We start from the raw sequence: 8,810 nt of genomic DNA, 5'->3' as shown, positions 1-8,810 counted from the left end.
TGGACAAGAACAAACTGGGAAGAGGGTAGAGAGAATAGTGCAACAATGAATGAGTGGAAGCCCAAAATCTCTGTAAATGTTTATAAAAATTAATAAAATATAATTAAAAAAAAAGATATATAGCTATTATTGTTGCTGTTATGCTACTTAATCTGCTTTGACTCATACTGACCCCCAGTACAACAGATGGAAACTTTATCTGATCCTGTGGCTATTATTTTATGTATTGTCCATCACTCCTTTGAGATTATAATATCATCATTGACTCATTCCAATAATATGGTCCACAAGTCCTAGAATGCTTACTATTTGATCAGTTACAGGAAAAAACTGCCAACCTCTGCTAACTGGCTTTCCCCTTTCATTATTATATTACAATTATTTCTTTTCTCTAAGTTATAGAATTATTCTATTAAAAGAAAGTATTAATTTTTTTTAAAAGTTCACTATGTAGCTAATATTTACCCTTGGTATATTTCACATCGATATAGTTTTTCACACCTTAAGAAAAAATTTAGTTTAACAAGGTCAAGAAGATCTTGTCACCATAATGAATCACTATAGAGAACATAGTTGATTACAGTGGCTACAAAAAGCAAAATTATTGCATAATTATGTGATTCCTCTTAAAATACATTTAAGCAATTTGTACTCTGATAAGTTTTCTCTAGGGTCTTGTGCAGTAAGTTCAGATAGAAATTCTTCATACGGAATGTAATTAGTATAATACAGTTTAATGTCATGTTTAATAGTTTCCTGGAATGTTTTGATTAGAAAATTAATCTGTCCATGTTTGTAGATGATAGGGCTGTTTAAAGGAAAGCAGGAGTATTCCTATTAGTGTGAAACACTTAACTGAGGTTTATTTGAAAGTGTTTGATGTCACGACTTGATCATAATCACAATTTTTGAAATAAATAGAAAAGAAGAAATCAAGAAATTGTTGAGACTATTTTTATATTAAGGCTAATTCTTTAATATCAAAATGTAATTACTTAAGCTCAAACATAATTTGTTGAATCACTTTTAAAATAATTTGTCTCAAAATGGAAAATAGTAACTGTACCATTGAAAATAACAAAAAATGGAAAATGAACCAGAAAAATTCAATGATATCCAGTAGAAATTTTTTCACATTTTCTTTTTCTTTCCTGTATGTCCCTGTCTGGCACAAGGAGGATTTTGGGTGAAAGCAAAGAGTACCTTAAAAATGTTTCATTGACTATGCAAAGGCATTTGACTATGTGGATCACAACAAATTGTGACTAACCTTGAGGAAAATGGGAATCCCAGAACACTTGATTGTGCTCACAAGAAGCCTATACTTGGACCAGGAAGCAGTCAACAGAACAGAGCAAGGAAATACTGCATGGTTCAAAATCAGGAAAGGTGTACACCAGGGATGCATCCTATCTTTATTCCCTTTCAATCTATATATGGAATAGATTGTTCAGGAGGCTGGAATTTGTGATGAAAAATGTGGCATCGGGATTGGAGGAAGACCTGTATTACGCAAATGAAACAACCTTGATTACCGAAACTGAGGAAAAACTGAAGTGTTGGCTTCAGAATGTCAAGGACTGCAATCAGCAGTATTAATTGAAGGTCATCATCAAGATGATAAAGATTCTCACCAATGGGTCAAATGAGAGCACCATGATGGATGGAAAAGAGATTGAGGCTGTTAACAATTTCAGCTTGTTCAGCTCCACAATTAACATTCTTGGCACCAGAAGTCAGGAAATCAAAAGAGTAGTTGCTTTAGGAAGGCTTCTGACAGGGACCTCTCAAAAGAACTAAAGGGGAAAAGTGTCAGTCTGGATAATAAGGTAAAACTGATCCAGGCCATGGTCTTCACAATTACTTGTTCTGCTGGGCAATGACCAAAGATGACAGAAGAATAATTGATGCCTTTGAATTGTGGTGCTGCTGTACAAGAGTATTGAACACACCATGAATTGCTGAGAGAACAAACAGGTTTAACGTTGGAGGGGTGAAACTAGGCTGCTCCTTGGAGGCTAGGATTTTGAAGCTCCATTTCACATACTTAGGGCACGTCGGCAGGAGCAACTAGTCCCTGTAGAAGGACACGATGTTTGGAAGGATGAAGAGACAGCACAGGAGAGGAAGACCCTAGGTAAGATGGATTGACACAGTAACTGGGATAATGAGGGTAGGTGTGTCAGAGAGACAGTGAAACTGGTTCAGGATAAAGCAGAGTTCAGAGCTATCATACATAGGGTTGCTATGAGTTACAGGTGACTTGATAGCTCACAACAACAACATCATATCCCTATCTTATCTCCAAATTTTTTTTCATTTTTTTTTTATTCTCAGGTTAATTGCAAGGGTCTTGGACATTCTGAGGAGTGACAGAGTGGTACAGTTAAACACTTCACTACTAACTAAAAACTTGGTAATTTGAACCCACCTCGAAGCACCACAGAAGAAAGCCCTGTCGGTCAGCTTGAAAAAGCTCACAGCCTTTCAAAGCCTGTGAAGGTTACGTTGATTCTCAAGCACAGGGAGTCACCATGAGTCAGAATCAGCTTTACAGTAATTGGTTTGGTTTGCATTTGGGGCATTTTGTAGATCAAATGTACATTAAATTTGTTTTTATTTAACATTTTCTTAAAAACATATATTTATATGTATTATTTTGTTTTGCCTTCTAATTCTTCAACTGATCTTACTGCAATGTAATAATTAAAAACTATTTCCTCAATTTGCCATGATTAATGATTCCATGAATGAAAGAATAAAGTATAATAGTTAGCAAAGATAAATCGCTTGCCTTTTTTAAGTGAATGATATTAAAAATATTTACAATCTCCTGTAAAATTATGAGTATCCCACACTTTTCTGAAACTTGAGTTAGAATTTGCCAAAGAATATGATCTCCTAAGATTCTCATTTCTAGTTCTAAATCCTTCTCCATTACAGTCAGTAAGCAAGTCCTCCTTGACCATTTCACTTCACTTATTTCTCTGTACATTCTTTCTCTGACCTCTGCTCCCTCTTCTTTCCTTTTTTTTCTTGTATGATAGTGTGCATACCTCAAGGACCTTCATTCAGTGTTCTACAGCCTATGTTGTTCATGCTAGGTGGGGTGAGACTCCCAAATAACAAAATGACCAGAGTTAATGCTTCTCTTACCTCTTCTTTTTTTTTTAGCTTCAGTTTGAACTTAACACATTTGATGATCTGTTCCACAGTCAGCACCTGGCCTGGTTTTCACAGCTTATATTGAGTTTCACCAATGATTCTTTCCACAGACATAATCAATCTTATTCCTGTGTAAACTACCAGGTGAGGTTTATGTATAAAGTCACTGTGCTTTTTATAAAAGGTATGTACCATGAATAAATTATTAATTGTACAAAATTCTATCATTCTCTCTCCAGCCTCATTCCTGTCGGATTTGAATGTTCTTGTTGAGTATAATTAAGAATGAGGAGACAAGGCACTGTCTTTCTAATTGGTCTTGCTGTTATATTCCCTCATGTTAGAAATGACTCATAGCTGACCCTTCAGCAGGTTGTCAGAGCCTGTAAATCGCATGAGAGGAGATGTTCATCTTTCTCTGAGGAGCAGTTGGTGGAATCGAATCACCTGCCTTTTGACTGGTAGCACAGCTCCTTACCCTCTAGTCTCTGAGATTCCTTTCCTGTCTTTCAGGCTGTTGTTAAATGCTGTCCAGTAGACTATGACACACAGCAATCCTATGAACAACAACTCTAAACCTTGCCCCATCCTGAGCCAACCTCACCGTCTCTGGTACGCCTCAACCCGTGGCCACGATCAGTTTGTCAATCCATCTTATCCAGAGTCTTTGTCTTCTGTGCTGACCCCCCACCCTTCCATAGATGATGTCCTTTTCCAAAGACTGGTCCCTTCTGACAACATGCCCAAAATATGTAAGACGGAGCTTGAAAAGATCCTTGCCTCCAAGGAGCAATCTGGTTTTACCCTCTCCAGGACAGTTGTGTTTGTTCTCTTGACAGTCCATGGTATGTTTAATACTCTTCTCCAGCACCTCTCAGATGCGTTGCAATTGACAAGACCAGTGCCTTGATTAGGTAGACCTTAGTCTCTAGAGTTCTGGACAGGGCTTTTTAGCAAATGTTCTCAAAGTAACTCCTGATTTTTAATCTTCTTTATTTCCTGACTGCTGGTGCTAACAGTGTTGATTAGGGATCCAAGTAAGTTAAACCATTAACAACCTCAATCTTTTATCTATCATGTTTTCTTTATTTATCAGGTTGCTTGTCAGCCAGCATTGAGAATCTTTGTTTTCTTGATATTGAGATGCAATCCATATTAAAAGCTGAAGTCCTTGGCCATCGGCAGCAAAAGTTTCAAGTCCTTCTCAGTTTTGGTGAGCAAGGTTGTGTCATTGCATAACACAGGTGTTGACGAGTCTTCCTCCAATCCTGATGCCTTTCAGGTGGAGTTTATTAGAGAGCAAGGAAAAGCTGCAGAGGAAGAAATTAAATGGGTCATCGCCAGACACTTTGGCCCTGCAAATCTCCCTTCTAGCAGAAGAGGACAAGGTGGCAGGCTTTTATTATTCTCTTATTGCTAATAAAACTAAACTTTTAATGGACTAATTAAATAACTAATTGTTTAATGCTAATAAAGATCAAGAGTCTCCTCCCAGGCGATTTACAGCCTCAGAAACAGCTAGAGAGTTCAGCTATAAATAAGTTCCAACTCCAAGGCAATGAGGGAATGAGAGAATTCAGCAAATGTTTTAGGGGAGGTGGGGTTTTCCAGGAACTGGCCAGGTTAGGTGGGGTTATGGAAATAAGATGCATAAGCATTCAGTGTCTCAAGGTGGATTCAATCACAGAGGCTCTGGACCAGGTGTGATGCTCAGTTGTTCTGGGATACCTACTCGATTCCTATCCCAGCAGAAGCCTCTCCACTGCTTCCAGAGGAAGGTCTTCTAACAGAGGAGGGTGGACTGTCCATGCATGAGGAATCCATTTAAGCATATTTTACTTGGAAGTGAACAGGAAGTAAGTGTTAATTGTAACAAAGTGTGGGCGTGTAAGGGGAAAATATCTGTCTTGTGTATATCTGCAAAATGAGACTAAATTGTGTTTCTTATGTATTAAAATTATGATGCTGATAGCACCAAGTTTTCATGCCGGTACTTCATGGGCCACAGCAAAATCAGCAAAAAGCCACCTGAGAGATTATGATACCTCACCCTCTCCCCACAGGTGTTTAAACCAAGCCTGCTTTTACCTGTTATATTACTGGTCAACAGGAGTGTTAGGTGACATATGCAAACAAAAAGGATTTTACAAAAAAGGAAAAGAGTTTAAATAGCTTTTATTTTTGTGCAATGGACTTGAGAGTCAAAGATTTCTAGCTCTAAATTAGCACTTCTCAACCTTTTTCATCTATCATCCTGGTAAGGAGTCCTTTTAGACAATTGTTCCTTCTCTTCCTTCCCTTCTATCTGATCTCAGATATAATGCATGTTTATTTCTGTATGTACTAAAAAAATATCAGGTAGCTCTGGTGGCTTACTGGCAAGAAGCTGTGCTGCAATACTGAAGGCATGTAGTTCGAGACCACCAGTTGTTCCACGGGAGGAAAGACAATCTCCTCCCATGTGATTAATTGACTTTGAAAACCCACCTGAGAGTCAGCTATGGGCTGGTTACTCTATAGTACACCACCACCACAACAACCACATTAAGACAATAATAGAAATTGATCAAAATTAGTATGTGATTTCACTATAATGTAAAAAAGAGTCCAAAGATGAAAGAACTTCCAGAATTTCTTTTTTTTTTTTTTTTATGGAACACTTCTTGCTGATCTTCTCTGTATCATTCCAATTTTAGTATATGTGCTGCTGAAGCGAGCACAGAACTTCCAGAATTTCTTATGCTCTATCTTACCATAAATATACTCTTATCTTATTTTTTATTGCCATAGAAAAAGACTAGAACAGTGTTTGTGTTTTCATGATTACAATTTATTCTGAAACACAGCTTCTGCTCTAACCCTGGAGGTTGTTACTGGAATTGACTGAAGTTGTCAAAAGAGTAAATACCTTTACTAATTAATAAGACTATATGATTTAAAGATGACTTCCAGATCACCACAAGATACTGTATTGTATCCATGGGTCAGCCCAATTCCTTGGATCTCAAAAATCTGTGTCCTAGAATTAAACATTTTCTCAGTAATAAATGTATCTGACAAAAATATGTTTAAAATTTTTTTTTACTTTCTACAAACCAGTTTTCTATATCACCCTGGTGATACAGTTCCAACTGAGAATGCATGCTCTAGATAACATAATAAATCAGTGACATTGAAATATTTAGTCCAGTTGCTATCAAGTCAATTCTAACTCATGGTGAACCTTTCAGCTGCAAATTTAGCCTCTAAATTAGTTTCTATTTACAAAACAGAAGAAATATTTTACAAGTATTGTTTTTCCAAAGTTAATTGTTCTAATTATGACAGGATAAAAATCATGTTACTTTTTTTTTTACTTCAAAAGTCCTTCTCAGTTCTGATTTTATAAACTCGCCCTCCCAATTCTCAGTGTCTACCAGCATCACCACTATTCTTTAGTATACTAGACAGAAATCTTGTATTTTTTTTCTTTGAATTTTTCCTGTCTTAGCAAAGTGTACCAGATTCAATGTGGCACAGGATGGACAGTGAGTACTCCTCCACACCTGGAGATGAGAAATAGAATGAGGTGGTACTTCTGAGAATGAAACATGTGAAATTTCTACAGGTAAGAGTTGCACTGCCAACACAAAGGCAGGTGATTCAAGTTCCCCAGCTGCTTCACTGAAGAAAGATGGGCAGCCTACTACTCTCTGATTTACAGCCTCTGAAAACCCACTGGAGCATTCCAACTTTACACCATTATGTTTTTTTATATGAGAGAAGACAGCTAGTGTTGTTTGTTTAGTTTTTCTGAATTAAGTAACTAACAACTGTGGCTTCTAGAGCATATCAATCTATTAAATGAAAATATTTATCAGAGCTTTGGCAGTAGTCAGAATTGGAAAGAAGAATTAGGACTATTCAACAGTTGCCAAAGTTTAACTCATACAAAAGTAAACTCAACCTTTTTCCCTGCATCCCTACCTCTAATCCAGTAAACTAGTCTCGATGAACTACCCAGTTACCGAAGCAGAAACCTGCTCCTTTCACATCCTATCTCTAAATCTCATCAATTCCTTTACCTCAGACCCTCTCAACTGCATTCTTCCCACAACATTGCCCCTGTCTCGCTTCAGGCTTCCACTTTATTTGCCCAATTGGCTGGAACAACCTGTAAGTGCTTTTCCAGAGACCACACTGATCCCCCCCAATTTCTTGTGCAGTCTGCTGCGGGAGTGCTGTCTGTACAACTTCTAGTCATAGCTTTGACTTCTAGGACTTTAGTCCTGGTTCCTTCACCATCGTATCCTTCCTCAGCCTCACTTTCATCCTAATGTTTCAGGATCAATTTTTAACTTCTCATTTTAGGCAGAGAAATCATGTTCAGTTCTCTTTCCCTCCTCATTCTTATTTATTAATTGTTGTTGTACTGTTATGTGCCACTGAATTGGAATCTACTCGTAGCTGACCCTTCCAGTGGGATTTTGAGAAACTGTAAATTCCATGGTAAGAGAACACCCATCTTTCTCCCATGGAGAACCTGGTAGATCCGAACCTCCTGTCTTGGGGTTGGCGTTGCAGCTCCTTACCTCTAGGTCACCAGAACTCCCTTATTATTATTTACTCTAATGGAGTTTCTTGCATTTGTTCCAAATGCATCATTTGACTGTGCGATTTTTATGTTTCTTTCCACCAATGCTTTCCACTTATACTCAAAGTAAGTATTTATCTAAGAAAATATTTAATATTCTAATCCTGTTATGGAAGCGGAATGTTTTATGAGAGGACACTCTTGTCTCCCTCTGGTGGTACCGAGAGGTACCATGAGATATGCCAAGGTCTGGGGACCAATATGGGAAGAAGTGACTCACCTGAAGTTGAGACCTAGGACAGTGGCTCCTTGTGGTTTCAGTCATAGACCGTGTAAGGCCATCAAATGTCCCCTGAGAGTAAAGAATGAGATGGGACACCAAGAATGGAGGAGAAAACAGAAAGCATAAAGCAGGGGACGAACAGCTGGAAGAACTGAGGAGTAGAACCCAGCTTCCCTGTGTCTTTATTGAAAATTGCCAGGGAGCAAATCACAAAGATAATTCTACACAAATGAAGCTCTTTCTATTGAAAAACTTATGCTAAACTCAGGAGGGAGGGGTTAGCAAATATAATCCAAGAATTGTGAAAACACCTAAAATCTTCCTTGACCATTAATCCCCTGAAAATGCCTAACGTCTGCCTTGGTGCCTTCTTACAGGGAATTCCAGTTTGTAACTGTGCCTCCCTCATATTCTGATATAGCACTTGGTTTATCATTAACATTTGTTTGAAATTTAGCTTCCCACAACCAAATAACCCCAGTTTGTTGTAACAATATGTTTATCCAGATAAAAATGGACATATAAAACCATTAGGACACTAGAAGTAAGCTCTCTGTCATAGTCTAATCCATTTCTCTCTTTCAGGACATGACCAGCTACTAAAAATTTTGAGTAGACAATGTCTTGGGGGTTGTTTATTGTTGTATTTTCTGGTGCTAAAACCATAATCATTGTCCAATTCAACAAATTCTACATGTATAAATCAATTACCTTGATGGTATTCATAATAGTACAAAATCATCACTAGAATACTTTTCCAAATTCTTCCATCACATCAGGCAGGTGTTC

This window comes from Elephantulus edwardii, unplaced genomic scaffold (genome assembly GCF_000299155.1).
Source record: "Elephantulus edwardii isolate Elephantulus edwardi_28Jun2011 unplaced genomic scaffold, EleEdw1.0 scaffold00023, whole genome shotgun sequence".
In the NCBI taxonomy this organism is placed as follows: domain Eukaryota; kingdom Metazoa; phylum Chordata; class Mammalia; order Macroscelidea; family Macroscelididae; genus Elephantulus; species Elephantulus edwardii.
The sequence above is the reverse complement of the archived record's forward strand: the minus strand, read 5'-3'. Positions refer to the sequence as shown.